The sequence below is a fragment of the Eleutherodactylus coqui genome, chromosome 3 (assembly GCF_035609145.1).
Source record: "Eleutherodactylus coqui strain aEleCoq1 chromosome 3, aEleCoq1.hap1, whole genome shotgun sequence".
NCBI lineage: Eukaryota > Metazoa > Chordata > Amphibia > Anura > Eleutherodactylidae > Eleutherodactylus > Eleutherodactylus coqui.
This window is the reverse complement of record NC_089839.1, coordinates 26573222-26595872: the sequence shown is the minus strand read 5'-3', so window position 1 is coordinate 26595872 and position 22651 is coordinate 26573222. Positions and strand designations below refer to the sequence as shown.

The 22651-nt window shown below is 40.0% G+C and overlaps 1 protein-coding gene across 3 annotated transcripts in view; it reads left to right on the top strand.

Annotated features, from left to right (window-relative positions):
- LRFN2 (leucine rich repeat and fibronectin type III domain containing 2) overlaps positions 1-22651 on the top strand; it is a 453859-nt gene that overhangs the window by 148985 nt on the left and 282223 nt on the right. The window contains exon 1 of one of the 3 annotated variants that reach the window (XM_066595375.1): positions 21162-21211. The exons of the other annotated variants lie outside the window; for them this stretch is intronic. The gene's annotated coding sequence lies outside the window, so the exon portion shown is untranslated. Of the gene's footprint in view, positions 1-21161; positions 21212-22651 lie in introns of those variants that run through there. 3 annotated transcript variants of the gene reach the window in all.

Sequence of the window (22651 nt, the reverse complement as noted above, 5' to 3'; positions counted from 1 at the left end):
CAGCTACTCGAGTTGAATAAGAGAGCCTAGAGCATAGGGGCATCGGTGTTTTTGGACAAGACAAGTCGATGCTGCCAGAGAGAAAGGAAGCGGTTGTAAGGGTTTATCCATAAGGAGTTCATATAGGCAGCCTCTGTGTATAAGGAATAGTGGATGGTTTGAGCCCAGTCCTCAGACACAGGACACTAGAGCTCGGAAGTAGATGCTGCAAGGGCTAGAGTGTGGTGGCTGGAGAGAGGTGCTCGTGTGAAGACGATCTGAGGGTGCAGACCTGAGAAGAAAAAGTACTTCCATAGGACATTGTGGGTGCTGATTTCTCAAGGCCAGTATCCTACATCTTGCTCCAACATGGATTATAAGTGTTCACATCAATATAGACTCACAACAGGCCTCTTGTATAGGGAAATGCTTCCCATGCCCATGTTCCCCTGTTACCAGTGGACACCTTGGTTGATTACAAGTTTAAGTAGAGACCGGTCTCCAGGACAGGAGTACAGTGTATACTTGGGACTAGCTAAGATGGAACTCTTATTTCTCAGTGGTCAACCACAATTGTTTTGATCTTAGAACAGTTGTTTTTGTCATCCACCTTCTTGTGTATTGGAGAGTGTTTCTCAAGCAGTGCTGGGAACCAAACCATAAAGAAAAGCTGCATTATTAAAGTCATAGTATCGAGCAGGCTCAAAGTTTTTCACTCTGCTAAGGACTACACAAAGAGACTATTCAAACATGTCTTAAATAAGACGTACTCAAACTTTGCTGTTTGTGCCTTCGGTTTCTTTGTAGTATGTCAAGCCCTTGCACAACACCACTGTCACACTAGACAGACAAAGAACTTTTCAAGCAATATTACTTCGAGTTCATTTCTTACAGTGTTTTACATGCTGATCTAACTCCAGCATGTGCCACAGTGAAGTATGCCAAAATGTGAAAATTATGCTAGATATGGAAATTATAGTAAATCTTTCATGGCCCAGGAGGCCATGCCAACTTTTTCCTGAGAACTTTTAGAAAAGTCAAAAAGTTCAAATTTGGACAAAATATGCAACTTTTTTTTATACCAGAAAACATTACGTAAATTCCTCCCCATATTTCCAGTAAATGCCGTTATTTGAGCTATCTTAGTGCAGCATATGCATCCGAGAAAGAACATGTGTGGATACAAAAGAGAATATATCAGAGACTTACGCTATTTCTTACTCTCTGACTCATGAACTGCATTGTGAAAACTTCAAAATAAGGTAAAAACAGAAAAAAATGTTACATGAAATTGAGGTCAATTCATTGTAATTACTTCAAGAACATCACAACCTCAAAGGAACGGTCGGCCCAAACCAACCATCAAAGATGTTTTGTAGTACAGTCTAAGTCTATAATGGACCATTTTTAAAAATAGTGCAACCATTTGATTCAATGTAGCAATTTTGCCGATTCTAATGGCACTGTTAGGAAGAAAGTGGCAGCCATATACTCGTTAATTATCAGAGAAGCTCAATATCATGGCAATCCAAATCTGAAGTCTTCTCAGCACTATCCAACGGATAAAGGAGAATCAGGGGCATAGAAACAGGGGGTACGGAAATAAAAATCAGGCCCAAGCACTGGTGCCCGAGGAGGGGACGCTCCATAAGAAGACACTAGCATTATATATGGAACATGGTAGATCAGTTTAGTTGACAACTAGAGTCTTTATCTGACTTGAGGACTTTTTCAAAAAAGTTTCCTACTTTTTATGGACTGTCCGAGAATTTATGGACAATTGGCAAACTTCTAGGCTGGGGGTTTATTATAGATTGCACAGAGTTGGGAGTTCTATGATGAAGAAGGTCTGACAATAAGGTCAAGTTTACCTTATAGTAACCATGGCCACTGCTCATCTGGGTACATGGCGGTAGAAATAGCTTGGTATACTACTTCATTTCAAACAGTCCAATGAGTGGTTTTCTTGCTGGTCTGGGCTCTTTAACCTTCCATCACCACAAACCAAGCTCCTTGGCTAATAATTAGACCTCTCCAGTTTGCTTGAGCTGGTAGTGCAGGGAGTTCCATGTTCTGCGCCACATTTCTAGAATCGGTATATGCACCGTGACATGTCTTGCTCCAGTCCAGGAAGTAGCAAGTAAAGAGTGGTCTCATAAGTCGAAAGGAAGCACATCCAACTGCTGCCACCTACTTGTGAATTAACCCTTCAGCTCTACAAACATTCACCTAAGTCCCAAGAACTCATGAAAAATATTTCTTAATTCTAATAAGCCTAATGAATAGAGATGAGCAAACTATTTAAAAGTTCGGCAAGTTAGATTTTGTCAAAAAGTTCACAAAAACCCCTTTAACTTGTATTGAACACTGTCCAAAAGCCTGAAACAACAGTGCTGGTGGTCCTCCAATGGATGAGACTCAGTGTTTAGCACTGTTGCCCTGTAGTGCTGGGATCAAAGGTTGAAATCTGACCAAGGGCAACATCTATATGGACTCAGAAACCTTGTTGAGCCAAGGAGCCCAGTGCTGCAGAGCAACAATGCTAATCACTGAGCCACCAAACTCCTTTCTGGTTTTTCCTCTGGGGAAGAAGGAAAATCTTTTTTTCCTCCTTCTCTGGAAGAAAAGGAGGAGAAAGAAGAAAGAAGAAGCAAGAGGAAAAAGAAGGAGGTAAAAAGAAGGAGAATGGTGGCTCAGTTGTTAGCATTGTTGCCTAGCTTCAAATCTGACCAAGGACAACATCTGTATGGAGTTTGTAAGTCCTCTTTGTGTTTCTTCTTCTCATCCTCCTCTTCTGGAGAAGTAAGCAAGAATAGAGGCTCAGTGGTTAGCACTACTGTCTTGTAAGTGCTGAAGTCCAAGGTTCAAATCTAACAAAGGACAACAAAGTCCATGCAACTGATGTCCTTAATTAGATTTGAATCGAAGACCCCTGCACTGCAAGGCAACAGTGCTAGCCACCGGGCCACATCCGTTGGTCCACCAAAGTTTCAGACCTCTTAGTGTTCAGTACTAGGTTTAGGGGTTTTTATGAATTTCTGTTTCAGCCAAAATAAACTGCCTGAGGTTTGGGTTCTCAAAAAAAACACAATTTTGGCAAAGTTCGACCAAAAACAGGGTTCTACTCGTTTGTTTCACTGGACTCTACTAACAGAGATGGAAATCTCAACATAGAAGCCCACAGGGTCCACTTGATTGGCCCGGATGGGCATGAAGCATCATTTGCACATTACGTGGCCTTCACAGAACTTCAGGTGAACTTAATGAAGAAGCAATGATCAGCAAAAGCACAAGTTCAGCTCTGCTACATCTCTATCCCGTCAACGGAAGGATGTAACACAACCTGCTGTTTACAGTCTGTAGAACAGCAGAACTTTGCATTTGACGCCTAAAAGGAACATGGAATGGAAAGATAATGACATTTGGTTTGGCATTTCACCTGTTTGTATAATCCAGGCGTTCTCCGGTCCTCGGAGACACAATCTCATTTTGCAACTATCCTGCAAAATTTCATAGCAAAATTGCAGAAGCAGAAAGGAACACGAGCGAAAGTAATGTCAGAAAATATCAGCTATATAATTGCGATGCACCTGGATGCCTTCAGCGCCATTTATTAAAACACCGCAGGATTCATGTATGAAGAGCGTTCCGAGGGATTACACCGCCACAATACAATGGATTCGGGGTGTATAATGAGGTCTTGTGAAGGAGCAATCCGGCCTGAAATCTAATTTCAGTTTTATAATCGGATTCCCTATAAAAAGCTCAAAGGCGTCGAAAACTTACATTAACTATTTAGTAACCCATTAAGGACCACCCAATGTAAGTATATGGTGGGTGGTATATGGAGAGAGCTGACACTAGTCTGCAACTGTAGCAACCGGAACCAGCTCCAATCGCTCTAGTTAACTGTTTAAATGCCTCTGTCAAACTTGACAGTGCATTTAAGCATACAGCCGAATTGTGGGGTGTCAATGGGTTTACAGAAAGAGGAGGCAACGATCTTCGACATGTCGATCTCCAATCAATGATACTTTATTGTCAATGGGTTGACCTGGCTTCCCAGAGCTTGGGAAAGACTCCCAGGGCTGCCATGTATTTCAGGCAGAGCTTACTAGACTATCATCAAAAATACAATATACTGCTATCCTGAAGTATTGCAGTACATTGTAAAAATGATCAAACCAAGTTGAAGTCCTCTACTAAAAAAAAGGAAAACATAAAAAAAAAGTTGAACAACTTTTTTTAAAATTAAGAAAAAAGTAAAACAGGGGAATAAATATTTTTCTTATTTTTTTATACGAGCTAGGGATGATTTTCAGGGAAGGTCTTATATTTAAAGCCCTTCCCCGAAAATCATTGTGAGGGTTTCCTGCATCCCATTGCTTTCAATAGGGCTGGCAGCTGTTGTGCTGGCCCCATTAAAAGCAATGGGCACAGAGCCATTTTGCTAATGCATGGAGCGCTTTTTTTTCCCCCCCACATAGGTGCGAAAAAAAGCCGCTCATCTGACTGAGCGCTTAACATGTACACTGGGAAAACTCCATTATACATGTTACATGGATCAATAGGTCCTACTTTATCTGAGGAGGCCCCATATACGTCCTTTTGGGCCCCGTCGGGTAGGCTTACATTGGTATAGTTTTTGACTACACTATTCTATCCAGAGCCATGCCACAGAAAAACCTACATTGCGCAGTATATGTCTCTTGGGAGCCCATAGGTGACATATGGCACTCAATGCCTATATAGTAGCATAGGTCAGAAGCCTCTGTTGGGCGTATACCTTATACAACCCCCAATGGACATTACACTCTTAGATTTATAGTTTTGGAATCCCTCTATGTTTTGTTTTTCCTCCCGCAGTCGCCGGTTGGCACTATGTAATTTCTTTCTATGCACATTTTAGTATAGACATAGCACTAATGGACGATTATTATCCTGAATGGGCTGTCAGGACGATCTGCGTTCTTTTTTGCTGTGTGTCAAGGAACAGAGAATATCAGATTTTCTGTCCGCAGGACATTCGCCTCCGAACTTTTCATTTGCCCTTTTGTGAGAATGAGCTTTCATGTTAGAGCGCGCTCATCGCTTTGTCACTGTGGGTATATCATCCGGCGCAAAGGTCACCCATCATCATGTTTTATTCTTCCCTACCGCATTGGAGAAATAGCTATTTGCGCTCATGACCTTGATTCATCATATGAAGAAGTCACGAATCTGGGAAAAAGAAGAACTGGATGTTTTTATTTTACCTGTAATAACCAGGAGTAGGCGAATAAATAGGACGGAGCGCAAGGACTCCCCGGATGTTAGAGCATTTGTATCATACAAACTTTGGCCAAGTTATTCATTCTTTTCTGTTGTCAACACATCGATAGTACGCAACATAATAATACTTTTCATGAAAGACTACTATTTTTCATGAAACCAATTTAACACAATATTGTGAAATACTAGCGAAAAACTCTCAGCCTGCAATTCAAAACCCAACCACTAGGTGGCCACAGTAGACGCATTAGGGGATATTCGTAAGATCTTTTAGGACAGATTTGGTGTAAGAAAGTTGCAATTTTGGGGGGATTTCATACAAAAATTTGCAACTTTGTGCTGCCGGCGCCAACGTATGGCAATATTTTTAGAAAAGGGCATGGTTTTTAACTGGACGTTAAAATGGGTTCCCAATTATTAATAACATTGGTGGCAATAGGGGATGATATATATATATCCTTTCCATCGCCGTACTGCTGTCCGTTCTGGGGTGCTAGTGTGTGGTACTGTGACCACAGGCCCTCAGGTTTTTCTCCCTATCCCTGGGCAGGTGCGGCCTCCAAATGTCTGATATTCTATGTGTGTATGTCTGATGGATGATGTCTGACACTGTTCCCTGTATGTCAGCACGGTGGCTGCCTCTATTTCCCTGGTGTGAGGACACTTGGACGAGCTATGGTTTACCATCTGTATGCATGTTAGCTCTTGGTGGAGTTTCTGTTATATGTTATATGCACAACCATGTGTGTTGGCGGGAACAGTGACATGTGGTATGTCTGTGCAAGTGGACAGACATGTGCTTTATGTGCACTCCTGTGTGTGCAGTGTCATGTCAAGATTCCTGATCAGGGATAGCCAGGTCCCAAATGAATACAGTGGAAAGACAGATAGATAGATAGATAGATAGATAGATAGATAGATAGATAGATATGAGATAGATAGATAGATAGATGGATAGATATGAGATAGATAGATAGATAGATAGATAGATAGATAGATAGATAGATAGATATGAGATAGATAGATAGATAGATAGATAGATAGATAGATAGATAGATATGAGATAGATAGATAGATAGATAGATATGAGATAGATATATAGATAGATAGATAGATAGATATGAGATAGATAGATAGATGTGAGAGAGATGATAGATAGATAGATAGATAGATAGATAGATAGATAGATAGATAGATAGATAGATAGATATATAGATAGATAGATATGAGATAGATAGATAGATAGATAGATAGATAGATAGATAGATACATAGATGTGAGAGAGATGATATATAGATAGATAGATATGTGATAGATAGATATGTGATAGATAGATAGATACATAGATAGATAGATACATAGATATGAGATAGATAGATAGATATAGATAGATGTGAGAGAGATGATAGATAGATAGATAGATATAGATAGATGTGAGAGAGATGATAGATAGATATGAGATAGATGTGGGATAGATAGATAGATGGATAAATAGATACATACACACAGCGATATGAAATAGATAGATACATAGATAGATATGAGATAGATAGATAGATAGATAGATATGAGATAGATAGATGGATAAATAGATACATACACACAGCGATATGAAATAGATAGATACACAGATAGATATGAGATAGATGAGATAGATAGATAGATAGATAGATGAGATAGATAGATAGATGAGATAGATTGTGGAAAATCTAAATACAATATTTATTATTAAAAAAAAAATTCTGTTGCCCTTTCCTCCGGTTTTCGTCGATACGATGCGTAATTAGTTGGTAATAATCTCCATATCCTCCTGTGGGAAAACAACAACAACTGTTTTATTAATTTGCTAACATCTTCTGAGTTGTGTATTTCATCAGTGATGGAGATGATGTCTGCTTCATTCTCTATTCATTATCGTGTCGTCCTCACGTCTACAACTACAATGTCTGCTGCACAAGAAGGACCCATATACTGTACTAATACAGGGACGGCCACTGGTGTATACATACATCCCCAGGCTCAGGGAAATTATCCAGTGGGATTAGGAATAATAGTTGGAATGGAAAGGCATCAGCTGTTTCGCATACACGAAAGACTTGGGGCAAACCGATGCGGAGGTCCCTCTGCGTGTTCCCCACTACTTTTGTAGAAGCCGCAGGCTTTTCTTTTCTTTTTTGCACATCTAATGAAAATAGTTTGAATGAAAAACATTCTGTGGGCCCCAAAAAAACAGTCCGTCACCTCACTCCTATGAAAGTTGTCTAAAAAAAATCATTGCTCATAGGTACCAAGGACAGCATCATTAGTATGCAAAATCAAAGCTGCACTGCGATTGGTTGCTATGGGCAACAAAGATTTATTTTTCGTATTTTTCATAAGAGTGTTGTTCTGGGTTACTTTTCTGTGGCCACCCTGTAGATGCTATGGTGATGATGAGTGAGTGTAAGCATAATGTGTTGTTACATAAGGCAATAAGGCATGCACATGCGGTCAGAGCTGTATTGATATTAAGCAGCATCACATTAGTCTAAGATGTGTATACAGATAGATAGATTGATCTAATATATATATATATATATATATATATATATATATATATATATATATATGATCTCTGAAGGGAACATGCACCTTCAGATCTGCTGATACTGTAGCTTGGCACCAGATATATCTGACAACTTCCTACTATCCTAGATCAAAGAATCTCACACATTTATAACTCAATCTATCTATGTATCTATCTATCTTTCTAACTATCTCATATCTGTTTATCTATGTATCTATCTATCTCATATCTATCTATATCATATTTATCTATCAATCTATCTCTATCATATTTATCGATTTATCTAGCAATCTATCAAAAAACTATCTATCTCATATCTATCAATATTTCTATCTACCTCTCTGTCTATCTCATATCTATCTACTTATCTATCATCTAGCTATCTATCCATTATCTGTCTATCACATAGCTACCAATGTATATATCCTAAATATATTGATCTCTATCTATCTATTATCTGTCTATGTACCTATCTTTTTATCTGTCTTATATCTATCTATTCCTCTATCTATCTATCTATCTCATATCTATCTATTTATCTATCTATCTAATATCTATCTATCTATCTATCTATCTATCTATCTATGTAATATCTATCTATCTCATATCTATCTATCTATCTATCTATCTATCTCATATCTATCTATCTATCTATCTATCTATCTATCTATCTATCTATCTATCCCATATCTATCTATCTATCTATCTTCTATCTATCTATCCCATATCTATCTATCTATCTATCTATCTATGTATCTCATATCTATTTATCTATGTAATATCTATCTATCTTATTTCTATCTATCTATGTATCATCTAGCTATTTATCTCATATCTATCTATCTATCTATCTATCTATCTATGTATCTCATATCTATTTATCTATGTATTTATCTATGTAATATCTATCTATCTTATATCTATCTATCTATCTATCTATCTATGTATCATCTAGCTATTTATCTCATATCTATCTATCTATCTATCTATCTATCTATCTATCTATCTATCTATCTATCTTCTATCTATCTATCCCATATCTATCTATCTATGTATTTATCTATGTAATATCTATCTATCTTATATCTATCTATCTATCTATCTATCTATCTATCTATCTATCTATCTATCTCCTATCTATCTATCTCTCATATCTATCTATCTATCTATCTATCTATCTATCTATCTATCTATCTATCTATCTATCTATCTATCTATCTATCTATCTACCTACCTGTCTTCCTGATCAGTATTCTTGGTTGAGCTCATCCAACCACAGCCCAGTACACAATCAATATATGAGATATGGCCCTGAATACATCAGTCATTCCACCATCAGATTATGTCCCACAACAATAGCTGGAGTTGGAATATCTATTTATAGACTCTGGTTCATTACACACCAATTATAGCTAACCGGGAAAATATCATATTTGTTTTGGAGCCGTATTCTAGTGTTGATAAAATGTAATTATTTCCACTGTTTGTCATCCAACCGTGTAACCCATTAACTATCTGCCTGGGCCTAATCCAGGAGGTCGGTAGGAGCATGGTATGGGGGTGCTGAATGAACATGTATCATCGAGAAGGATATGTACTGTAGGATGACATATGGATACGGATGAGACGCAGTGTTGTTAGTTTCGAAAAATAGATAGATAAATAGATAATATATAAATAAATAAAAACTATATATATATATATAGAGAGAGAGAGAGAGAGAGAGGGAGAGGGGGGGGAGAGAGAGAGATGGGATAGATAGATAGATAGATAGATAGATAGATAGATAGATAGATAGAAGATATGAGATAGATAACATATAAATATATAGATAGAAGATATGAGATAGATAACATATAAATATATAGATAGATATAAGATAGATAGACATGAAATAGATAGGTAAATAAATAGATAACATATACATATATAGAGATAGATAGATAGATAGATAGATAGATAGATAGATAGATAGATAGATAGATAGATAGATATGATATAGATAGAGAGATATAATATAGATAGATATGAGACAGATAGATAGATAGATAGATAGATATGAGATAGATAGGAGATAGATAGATAGATAGATAGATAGATAGATAGATAGATAGATAGATAGATAGATAGATATGAGATAGATAGATAGATAGATAGATAGATAGATAGATAGATAGATAGATAAGATAGATAGATAGAGAGATATAAGATAGATAGATATGCAATAGATAGATAGATATGTGATAGATAGATAGATAGATAGATAGATAGATAGATAGATAGATAGATAGATAGATAGATAGATATGAGATAGATAGACTTACACAAGCATATATAGATTTTTTATTGCGCCGCTCACACCCGCATTGGCAAAATAACAACAGCGTGTTAGAAATCTTTGCAATTTTTTTAAACTAACATTCCGCACTGACATAAGTATTCACACCCCGTACTCAGCACTTAGGTGAAGCACCGTTGGCAGCCATTCTGACCTCTAGTCTTCTTGGGTATGATGCCACAAGGTTTGCATGCCTGGATTTGGGGATTTTCTGCAATTTTTTGTCTGCAGATCCTTTCAGTTTCTGTCAGGTTGGATGGGGCCGTCTGTGGACTGCCATTTTCAGGTCTCTGTAGAGATGTTCAATAGGGATCAATCTTGTCAGAGTCAGAGTCCTTTTGGTGCTTTTGGTAAACTCCATTTGGCTTCCATTTGTCTTTTACTGAGAAAAGGCTTCTTTCAGGCCACTCTGTCATAAAGCCCAGAATGGTGGAGTGCTGCAGCGATGGCTGATCTACTGGAGGTTTCTCTCATCTACATACAGGATCTTTGCTGATCAGCTAGCATAACCATTGGTTTCAGAGCCTCGTGTGGTGCAGAGTCTTAAGGCAGTAGAAATGCAGTCCTTAGCTTTCACTCACAACCTGAAGGTTGCGAGTTCAATCCCCACATGGTTCACGTAGCTGGCTCAAGGTTGACTCAGGCTTTAATCCTTCCGAGGTTGGTAAAATAAGTACCCAGCTTGGTGGAGGGTAATAAATAAAAATAACTTGAAAGCGCTGCGGAATAAGTTGGTGCTATACAAATAACAAGATTTATTTAGTGCAACAGAAATGTTCTTGTAGCCTTCTCCAGATCTGTGTTCCACACAATCCTGTCTCTGAGCTCTACATACTGTTCTTTCCTCCTTATGGCTTAGTTTTGGCTCTGATATGCATTGTGAGCTGTAAGAGCTTATATAGACAGGGATGTGTCTTTGAAAATGATGTCTGATCAACTGAAGGTGACTCCAATCAAGGTGTAGAAACTCTCAGAGATGAGCAAGAGTAATAGGAGGCCACCAGAACTAAATGTCAAGTATCACATCAAAGAGTCTCAATACTTACGTCAATGAAAAATGTTGTTTTTGTCATTTTTGAAAGATTTCTAACATTCTGTTGTCACTTTGTCATGATAGCGTATTGAGTGCAGAATGATAGGGAAAAACTTTTGTCATTTGCACAAGGCCAGGGTCGTAACTATAGAGGGTGCAGGGGATGCACCCGGGCCCATGAGTCTCAGGGGGCCCATAAGGCCTCTCCTCTCCATATAGGGAGCCCAGTACTATGAATAAAGCATTACAGTTGGGGGCCCTGTTACAGGTTTTGCATTGGGGCCCAGAAGCTTCAAGTTACGCCTCTGCACAAGGCCACAACATAACAAAAATGAAAGGGCCAGAAGACTTTTTGGACCCACTGTATGAGCAGTAGTGAATATGCAGAGAGAGGGAGGAGGGAGAAGGAGCTGAAAGTCTTCATCACTTTCTGTCAGAGATGCAACCAACTGCTACAATGTAGAAGCTATAGTGTTAAAAGGAGTGCAGAGCTTTTATAATGAGATGTCACTTTGCGGCTCGTTCTTGATTGTGGTGTTTTATATACGGTACTTTCTATGATTCTCTAATAGACATTTATCTGCTGATGCTCCCGATAGTTCTTCAGTTTAATGGTAAATCGCTCATTTCCTTCGTTTCTTGTGCTTTATCGTCACCATGTATCATGTAGCATTTTACACGACAATATGTATTTAACTACAACAATGTATTTGAGTCATTAGCAGCGGTGTCGTTGTTATGTTGTATTAAGCGTAGTTTATGTGTTTGTGCAGCGGCATTACTCTCATCCCATAATTATCATTGTCTACTTCTCCTTTTTATACGGCACAATAAATCTCATGAAGTGCACTTGAGAACCGGTAAACGGAAGCCAAGAGAGGCTCATGTGGTTTTGTCCTCTGAGCTCATTCCCGGCTATTAGCCGCTGAGGACACTTGTTATAAAAAAAAAAATAGGGGCTTTTTTTCCAACTTTTCAAAGGACATAATAAGTGTTTTAGTGGTCCGGGAATTGGAGACATTGGAGTGGATAGTAAATAAGTTCTCCACTGCAGGAAAAAATATAGTAAGTAACGGAGGCCTCATTTCTACATGGCAGATTTGTGTTTTTTATGCTTTTGAATTGTATTTTGCAAAAATTGGGACTACAAAACACAAGAAGAAGGAAAACGAGGACAATAAAGTGTATTTCCTCTGCGTAAGTGTGTCGCAACACTCTTAAGCCAAGTAACCCCTGTTTAGAGAAGTTTTCTGGGCAATTACTATTGATGAGTAAATCACGGAGTTCCCAGAAATGTCATGAAAGTGAAAAAAAGAAGTAATATTACAATTTAATCTATATCCGTTTCATTAAAATATTCCTATGGATGTATTTTAAAAATCAGAGGGTAATGGTCAGACTGTCTCTTGTATCTTGACCCTGTCACAAAGCCCTGCTACCAATTTGGGATAGCCGCCCTGATAAGGGTGATCCCAACAGGAACCTCCCATTGCCTGTTAAGCGCTAGTCATGGCACGATGGGATAGTCTATGTTCATGTTATACCTAATCTAATGATATGTCTGCATATCTACTCCTAGTACATACGCATAGAAATGTATACCTGATCCAAAACCAACAAGTAGACAAATTAGGTGCGATAGATTGAACTGGTTGATACAACATAGGGATTTAGCCAAAAATATATGGTCAATCAATTCTCAACTTGCCCCAAGAATTCAAAATGGTCCCAGGTTCATATACAATGCACTTACACCCATGTGAATGTGCCCTAAGGACATCAGGCCACATTTGCAATAAGGACTCTATTAGTAAAATAAACCCGTCACTCCTACATGTTTCTAAAGACTCTCCTAAAGAGGCCAAACTCTTTAACATCTCTTTAGCACAAATCAATAGTAGATTTGTTGAAATTGATTTGCATATCAGAAGAAGTATACAATGTATGGCAGAAAAGTGTGACCCATCGTCATTTCAGTTATAGATTAGCAGAGATACAGGTTATACCCATCCTATTAAATAATGGTAATTATTGTTATTGGTTTCATTACGTCGTACAACCGGAATTACCAGACCAGCATTGCTGCAGATGTTGGATTCATGTGCAAGGCAAAGCCTGAAAGTGTGACATGCTTTCTGCACAGACCATGCTGACAGCAGCACCAGGGACCTGCTGATTGGCTGGAATCCCAAGCGGCATACTCCCACCAATCATTTATTAATTATCGATCCTGAGGATAGGTGCTCAATAGAAACAATTGCCCAAAGTCTTGGACAACTGCTTTAATGGCATAACACAGTAAAAGATGGGAAATGGCTGCTTCATTCTATAGGCAATCAGGGGTAGAGTATGGCTCGCCAAACCACTATATGTACAATAGTGGGACTTATAGAGTCTTGTGAATGAGCTCTCAAAGAAAATACACTTAGGCCCCCTGTCTATGGGCGGTGCAAAATCCCACGGCGAAGCCACCACCCGGGAGCAGGAGCCGGCAGACTAATCCCCGCCGGTCAGCCTATCTGACCGATAGGCTGCCTGCGGAGAATCGTGGCAATTCGCAGCATGCTACGAATTGCCGGCTGCGAGTGGAGAACTGCAATGATTCTCCGCTCGTGAACACGGGCCCGGCGCTTTCCATAGCAACGCTATGGAAGCGTCAGACGGCTTGATTTGCCGGCGTTTTACCGGCGGCGAAATCACGTCCGTGGACAGGGGGCCTTAATTGTGAACATTTCTGCTTCTACACTCGATTCTTGCATTAAAATGATAAATGTATAAAATTACAAATTTAAAAAATTGAAAAAAACAATCATAAAACATTAAAGAAATGCCAAGGACGATTCAAGCTCCTTGCGAAATACGTTTTCTTTTCTTTTTTCAAAAATATCAGATTTTAGGTGATTTTCATAAGAAACCCCTTAAGGTGATCAACTTGTCAAACTGCTTTAACCTTCTGGTTAATGGGCTTAACTTTGGATCCTCCGGATCAGCTTTAGAGCTTTACAAGCTTCCTATGACTCTTATTCTTTGACCTGATAGACTTTGGTGCCGTAACATGTAGAGCAATGCTGAAAAATAACACATTCGCTTAATCAATGTGGAAAAAAATGATTCTCCCAATTATTGTATTTTTTCTGGATGGTGGGGAGACGGATCTAATGACTAAAAGTGACAAGAACGTGATATTTAGTAATGACACATTAGATAAGAAAATATCATTGGTTAATGTTATTGAAGATGGCTTTAATCCCTCTCGGAAGTCATCTGCTAGAGATTTGTCAGCATTGTCTAAAGGTCAAGCTTGGCAGGCTAATTTTTATTTATTTCCGTGGTAGATAATAGATGGCGAGGGAGAGATGACGGAGGTCTGGGATACAATTTAGGGAAATCACAACATCTGTCATACGTTCAAGACAGGAAATGCTGTTTTTATTAAACGGGTTCACTGGGGCTAAGAAATATGAGCTCCACTACACTGTGCGGTAGATGGAATGTTCACCGTTAGATAGCAGAGAAAATCCGAATTGCTAATGACACAATTAATATTGTTGGTTAGTTTGGGAAAATACAAATTTTAGGTTTTGAAGTCCAATAAATTTAGAAATTGAAAACTTAAGTAAATTGTTACTTTTAGAATAATTTGGAATAATTGTACTTTATTTAATTTTTTTCCTAATTTATTTGAATTAAATTATTTTTTAAGCTTCATGCTTCTTGTGGATTTAATTAACTAATTAATTAAGTTTTTTTTAAAAATCGATAATAAAACTAAGGGTGGACACTCACTGGTGATATTTTCTTTCTTGCGCTGCGAGAGCACAATAAAACTCTTGCCTCGCAGCGCAAGAAAGACGCCGGAATAGAACCGGCATATCGCTAGTGCTTTCAATGGGGCCAGCGACAGCAGCGCTAGCCCCATTGAAAACATAGGGAGAATGCCGCAGACTTCTGCCACAGCTGTAACAGCTGTGGCAGAAGTCCGTGGCATGCTATCCCATTGCTTTCAATGGGATCGGCACTGCTGCCGATCCCATTGAAAGCACTGCTTTCTGCCAAGCCCCGCAGTATGATTATCGGGGAAGGGCTTGAAATATAAGCCCTTCCTTGATAATCATTAGTAAGTGGTAAAAAAATGTTTTTTTAAATTACTCACCTCTCCGCCACTCAGGCGCGTCCTCCGGCTGGCTCCCCTGCACTGCTGTTAAGCTCTTTCAGCAGGCGGGGATTTAAAAATCCCCACCTCCTGAAAGGGCTTGGCTGATTGGCTGAGGGCTCAGCCAATAGCAGCTAGTGCTTAGCTATTGGCTGAGCGCTCAGCCAATGACACATAGCCCTTAGCTATTCATTCATGATGAAGGAAACTCCTGCCACAGCTGTCACAGCTGTGGCAGAAGTCCACGGCGTTCTCCATTTCTTTTCAATAGGGCTAGCGCTGCGGCCGCTGGCCCCATTGAAAAGACTGGCGATATCCCGGCGTGATGCCATTTTTTCTCTTGCACTGTGCTGCAAGACTTTACCTTTACTCTCATAGCGCAGTGTAGAAAAAAACGCCAGTGTGCAGGAGCCCTAAGGCTTTCAAAATGCATGCTGAGTGAAGTAGTAAATTAAAGCAATTTTAAAAAATTAGGAAATCGTTAAAGTCTCAAGACCTTGTTTTGTAGAGGTCATTAATAGATTGCTCAATCACTTAGGTATTATAAAGCCCCATTTGCACACAACAATTATCGCTGAAAATTAGTTAGAAACGTAAATGCTACTATCGTTCTCTCTTCGGGTAAACGATGATTTTAAGGTGAGCTTAAAATCCATAGTTCATCCAGAGAGTAGCGAACACAGACCACAAGCTGTGTTTTCCACAGGAGCAGCTGCTTACATTGTATTCAGCTGACAGCCCATGTGAGAACAAAGGAGCTGATTGCAGAGCTCAGACCACCTGTTGTTTTCAGCAAGCAGCTCCTGGAGGCTCATTTACATGCAAATGAAGCTAATAAAGTGCTAATGGGCATTAGTGTCCATTAGCACTTTATGCAAAATGATCACTAGGACTATCAATATTTCATTCATTTGAAAGATTGTTTTTATGTGTAAAGGAAGTCTTCAGACATATGGGCCCTAAAAAGTTATCTACTTTTAACTGTTGCTCTGAGATGGTGCCACTCTTTTAAACCTAGCAGTAAAGCCTCTGGTTTTGCTTCAATGAATAAATGGGCGACAATAGTTATTGAAGGGGCTGTATGTTCTCTCAGAATTATTCTTATCTAGTGTTACAGTACTGAGCAAAAGTTTTAGGCATGTGTGAAAAAAATGCTGTAAAGTAATTATATCTTCAAAAATAGAAGTGTTAGTAGTTTTTTGGTGAATTAACAAAAGACAAAGTGAATGAAAAGAGAAATCTAAATCACATCAATCTTTGACATGACCACCATTTGCCTTCTTCTAGGTACACTTGTACTCAGCAGGGTGGTTTTTTTGAAACATTTTGGAGATCTGGGTGCAGATCTTCTCTGTATGTAGGCTTACTCATGTCCTTCTGTCTCTTCATGTAATCCCAGACTGACTGCATAATGTTGAGATCAGGGCTCTGTGGGGGCCATATCATTACTTCCAGAAGGCATTGTTCTTCTTTACACTGCATGCTCAACTGTTGCTGCATTCACTTCTATATGTTGGGGGGGGGGGGGGGATCTCTGCTTGACTCTAGAAGTGAATGGGGTGGTGTTTGAGCATGCACGCAGTCATACCATTCACATGAGGCATACGGCTATACCGGTCTAGAGATGACTGCGGTTCCCAGTGGTCAGAATCACAGAGATCAGGCATTTACCCCATTTCCTATTGATAGAGGATAAATGGATTTAACTACAAAAATTCTTTAACATGATAGTACCTTCTATTTAAGTCTTAATTAGGAATTAACTCCTCATCTAATCCTTCCTCTCCTTCTCATTCTTATCGTCCTCTTCCTTTTCTTAGGGCTCGGTCAGACGAGCGTGGTTTACACGCTGCTAAGCAACGTATAAAGGCCCATTTAGACAACGAATATCGCTCAAAATTTGCTCAAAAGCCATCTTTTGACTGATAATCGTTGCATGTAAATGTGCCCATCTTTCAGATTTCTGCCAAATGATGGATCTCAGTTCGGCTTAAAATGTGTCATTCAGCAGAACAGCTGATAAGAGACCGCATGCTGTGCTCTGCCCGGGGACCGCTGATAACAGCTAATTACATTGTCTCATCTGTCAGCCCCGCTGGCAGAACGAAGAGAATTTATTCAGAGAACAGCGGGTGGTCCTCTGAATAAATTCAGCTCCCAGCGGCTCACAGGTAGATTATGCAAAATTATCGCTCAAAAGCCATCTTTTGAGCATTTATCTTCGTGTCTAAATGTACCTTAAACAATGCTGCTGACATGCAGGAATTCTGCGTGTAAATTTTTTGTCTCTAGCTCCATGAAGCAGCCCCTTCACACATCCATGGTGCGGTCAGCGTGTTTCCACAGCTCCCATAGGAGCCTACGGAAAGCACACTGCACAGTGCGCACCACGGAGCTTACGGGCGAGTCGGCACTCGCTGTCCTAACTTTGTTAGAAGCGCAGATTCTGTGCTTCTACAAAGTGTCCATGGGAGTCCATTGGATGCTATAGAGGCACTGTTCTCACTGCAGCAGTAGGAGAACAGCGTTCGTCTGACCAAGCCCATACTATATCTTTTTGTAGTAGTCCTCCATCTCCTTTTTCTTTCCTTTCCTCTTCTTCTCTTCCTCCTTCTCCTATTTTTCATTCTTCACCTTCTGCTCCTCAATTTTCTTCTTATACTTCTCATTCTTCTTCTTTTCCTCAGCACCTTCTGCTTCTTATTTCCTCTTACCTTTGCTCATTTTTCTTCGGGTTCCTTCTCCTTTTTGTGTAAATCTACTGCTTTGTGTTCTCTTTCTTGGATTGGTGACTTTATTATCTTTAGTGGAGTCTATAGGATGGTATTTGATTGACTGTACATTTGTAGGACCATCTATATGTACATAAATATGCACTGAATGCCTCTGTATTAGAGACACTGGCACTTTCGCTATCGAAAAATGGAAATTAGAAAAAATTGTGATAACTAAGTAATGGAAAAAACATCTCCTGGTCAGATAGATTCAGACTTCATGATGATGAGAAGCTCAGAATTTGACACTAGCAGTAGGAATCAATTATCCTATAGGTTGATGCAGGTAGAGTAATGGTGCGAGGAACGGTTTCTTGGCTCCTCCTGGGTCCTTTGATACCTGTGGATGGAGACTATGATAGACTATTGTAGGTCTGAAGGCCAAAGGTGGTCCAGCATGCTACTAGATGGAGGTCTCCAATAAAGGGGCCATTCAGTTATATTCGTCAAGTTCAATAAGTTCTTCTTTTCTCTTATTCTTTCGGCTCATTTAAATTTCCCTTCACATGTACGCGTCTCCTACTAATAAGATTTATACACATTTAATTAGCGAGCAGAAAATAAATAACGTCTGCTGCTTTAGTTATAGCGCTATTATCTGTGTCTCCCCTGATTTACATAGTGGAGGGCTCGGACAATGAGAAGATATTCAGCTCCATGCAGCCCTATGATTGATGGGTTGTTCTTAACCTGCTATTGTAACATAAACTAAATAAATAGCCCAATTGGAGTCCTTGACCTCTATTTGCATGGATAATTTTACAATCGGGTTGTGAAGTCGGAGATAGAATTTCTCATCCCATTTGCACTTAAAGTGTGACAATAAATTAAAATCTCACGTCAAACCACAGTGCTACCTCACACGACCTTGAATGGTTTTATCAGCAGCTGCAGATGGAGGTAGACAGCTTCAGCCTCGAAGGGTCTTCATGATTCATCCCATTCTAATCCATTGTCAGGGTCAGATAAATTTGCCACTCTCTAAGAAGATGTTTTCTGGACCGATGATATTTCAAGGAATCCAAGCTATCAAATGAATGGGAAATTCATGGGGGGAAATCGGAGCTGACTCTGACACAATCTGCTTCGTGCATCGCAAGCTGTCACTGGTGCAAGGATATAGGGAGGGCTTTATGTTATCTCTTAACTATGCATACAATGAGCGTAACCTTAGAGAGCGAGCAGTTTGGAGATACTGCTTGACTTATGTTATGCAGTAAAGTAATGGAGTGCAGCCCCTTCTACGCAGACAAGAGTTGTGGCGCCCTAGATGTCTACAATTCAAATATATCAAACTTTTCAAAAAGTTGATGCAATAAAGCAATAAAAGTTTCCGAAAGTTCAAGAACTCATAAAAAAATTGAAAAATAGAATTTAAAGTCAATTTAAAAATACTAATTTGAATGAGGTAATATAATTTTAATGATGATGGCATTGTGTGGTCATGATGTGGTGATCCTGCACACATGACCAAACATGTCCAACGCTATGATCCACTCATTTAACCCCTTGAGTGGTGGGTTTCCTACCACCCTGTCAGACCCACCAGGGCAGGTTTTTTAAAATGGTCTAATCATTGAATTTCAACTAATTTTGCAGTTGCGTCTTAAGAGCCATAACTTTTTCATTTTTCCATTGACACGGCCATATGAGGGCTTGTTTTTTGCGGGACAAGTTGTGATTTTTTAAACAGGGGGGAGGAAAAAAAGAAATGGGGAAAAAAGAAAAAAAGGGGCCACGTCATTAAGGGGTTAAATAATGTATTAACTTCCTTCTCTGGGTTATTACGACGCATGGATACCACATGTGTAATTGTATTTTTGATTTTTTTACAAAGTAAAGGGAGACAAGTGTTTTTATTATTTTTTTATTATTTGTTTACTTTTGTTTTTTTTTGGTCCCTTTAGGGTACTTTCACAGGGACCCATCAGGACCCCCTGATCACATTCTGGGGGTCCGATGGTGACAGCCCTTTACATGCTGCAGTAACAGCCCTTTACATGCTGCAGTCACATAGACTGCAGCATGTAAAGGGTTAACACAGCAGAGATCGGAGATATTCTCTGATCTCTGCTGTAAGAGCTGGTACCTAGCTGTCCTCTGACAGCCAAGCACCAGCTCTCCCTGCCACAGAGACCATCGGCTTGCTTCTGACAAGCCGATGGTCTCTATGGCAACCTGCAAACAAAGCAGGAGACTTAGAAGCAGGAGATTGCCGGCAGATCGGCAATATCTTCTGCTGGTTTTTCAAAGCCCTTGCTTTGTTCTCTGTGGGTCTGTGCAGGCAGAGCACAATGTCACAGCTTGTGGCATTGTGCTCTGCAGCTCCCATAGTGATACATAGCCCAGAAATCTTCCGGGCTATATCGCTAAGGGCAGTGGAGCTCGTCCCAGAAAATTTCCGGGCGTGCCACTCAAGGGGTTAAGAGGTTATGCCAGTTATAAAGTCATGCTCTATCCATAGGATAAGGGATAACCTTATAACTGGGGGAGTCTAACCACTGGAACCCCCGCAGGTTAAAAATATGGGGGTCCTGAAGGTCCCCACATTAATCTAGTGGAGGTTGCACATGCACACATCACTCTATTCAATTCAATGGGCGTGCTGGAGGTTGCCAAGCAAGCTTAGCAATATCCAATGCTCCCATTGACATGAAGGAAGCCGTGGAACACAGGCACAATTTTTGATTCATACATTGAGGGAGCTTCAAGACCCCTGTTCTCAGGATCATTGGGGGTCCAAACTGTCCTACCCCCACCAATCATAAGGTTATCCCCTATTCTGTGGGTTTTAACCACCCATCTAGACTTTGATGACCCACCTGTGGCATGTGGCTATGATTACAAGTTAGTGGCAATATCGAGGAATAGCTACATGTAAATACTTGTCATTCTATGTTCACCAGTAGTGAATAGGTGTTTGGGCTATAAATCACCGAACTGTACGCATTATCAAGGCGAAGGCAACCCAAGAAAGTTTAAGAAGCAGTAACTTGAATAGAGTGACTTTTTAGTGTAACACTTTTTTTTTCTTCCATCTTTTTTAGGCGCTTCTTATCATCCAGTGTATCCAGAAATGGAGTGCATATGTGTTTATGTATGTATAATCTACATCATCCAATCATCCTCGCTTATTTTTCTTATTCAATATTTTTATTGGTTTTCAACAATATAACATTATCTCCCCCTCCAAAACCAACACCTATCAGGGATTGATGGGTACCATCTGTCTAGCAATACCAATGGGAGACTTATACGAGGTCTCCTGTGCCTTGGTGGCAATTTGTGACTTGTGAGTAAATATGAAACCCTTATGCCATATGGCTAGATCAAAGGTCCTACCCTACTCTCCTTCCCATACGAGGGAAGAAAGCTGTGGAGAAGAATTTTAAATAAGTCCCTGTAGAGCAGAGGGACAAAGAGGCGGGGAGGAGTGGGGGACAAGCAACTCATGTAGACAAGGATCATAAAAATGTGTCAATCGTAGATAATTATATGGGCCTCAAGGAATCCTCTTCTTTGGGTGGATTAACTTCCTGCAATGACATAATCAAAGTGGAGAGCAGTATGTTTTGAGCTCCCCATTTTTTGAGGCTCCTGGAAGGAATCGAGGATTATCAGTCATAGGCATCATAGGACCAACAAGGTCAACCAAGGAGGCTACTCTATTATTCGCTCTATTATCAAAGTTTGGTAGGTACTGTAGCAGAGATGAGCGAGTATACTCGCTAAGGGCAATTACTCGATCGAGCATTGCCCTTAGCAAGTACCTGCCCGCTCGGGAGGAAAGATTCGGCTGCCGGCGGCGGGCGGGTAGACGCGGGGGAGAGCGGGGAGGAACGGGGGGGAGATCTCTCTCTCCCCGCCGCTCCCACCTGCTGATCGCTGCAACTCACCGCTCCCCCGCGCCGGCACACGAACCTTCTCTGCCGAGCGGGGAGATACTCGCTAAGGACAATGCTCGCTCATCTCTATACTGTAGCAACTTTGATTGATGTTCCACTTTTTTCAAGCTAATAAGTCTTTTACAATATGTCTAAATCCCCCCCTTTTAGTATCATTTGGTTTAAGGTCCAAACGTTCTTGATTTCCAAATATATCTTTATGGGGTAGAGCTCTATTTTTTATGATATAGAGCCCAAATTCCCTGCATAGATATACAATTTTATGAAGGAGCTGGCTGATAAATTAAAAGCCTGGGGGGCAAATACACAGCAATGGCCCATGAGTAGCAGCCCACGCTAAGGGGACACTCACACAAAGCATATACTCTGCTGTAGAAGATCTGCACCAAATCCACATCGATATCCTCGTCACAATCCACACCATTGGTGCGGAAATGGATGTGGATTTTGATGCCGACCTTCAGCAGACTTCACCCCTTCAATCCACATGGTATGAATGTTGATGCAGGCCTTGGTGAGAATCCATGCCAAAATCTGAAGCGCAGATTACACTGCAGATTTTTGTGCAGGTCCACAACCTAAGGCTTCTTTCCACGATAAAATGTCCGAAAATTGCGACCATCTGAAGCGTT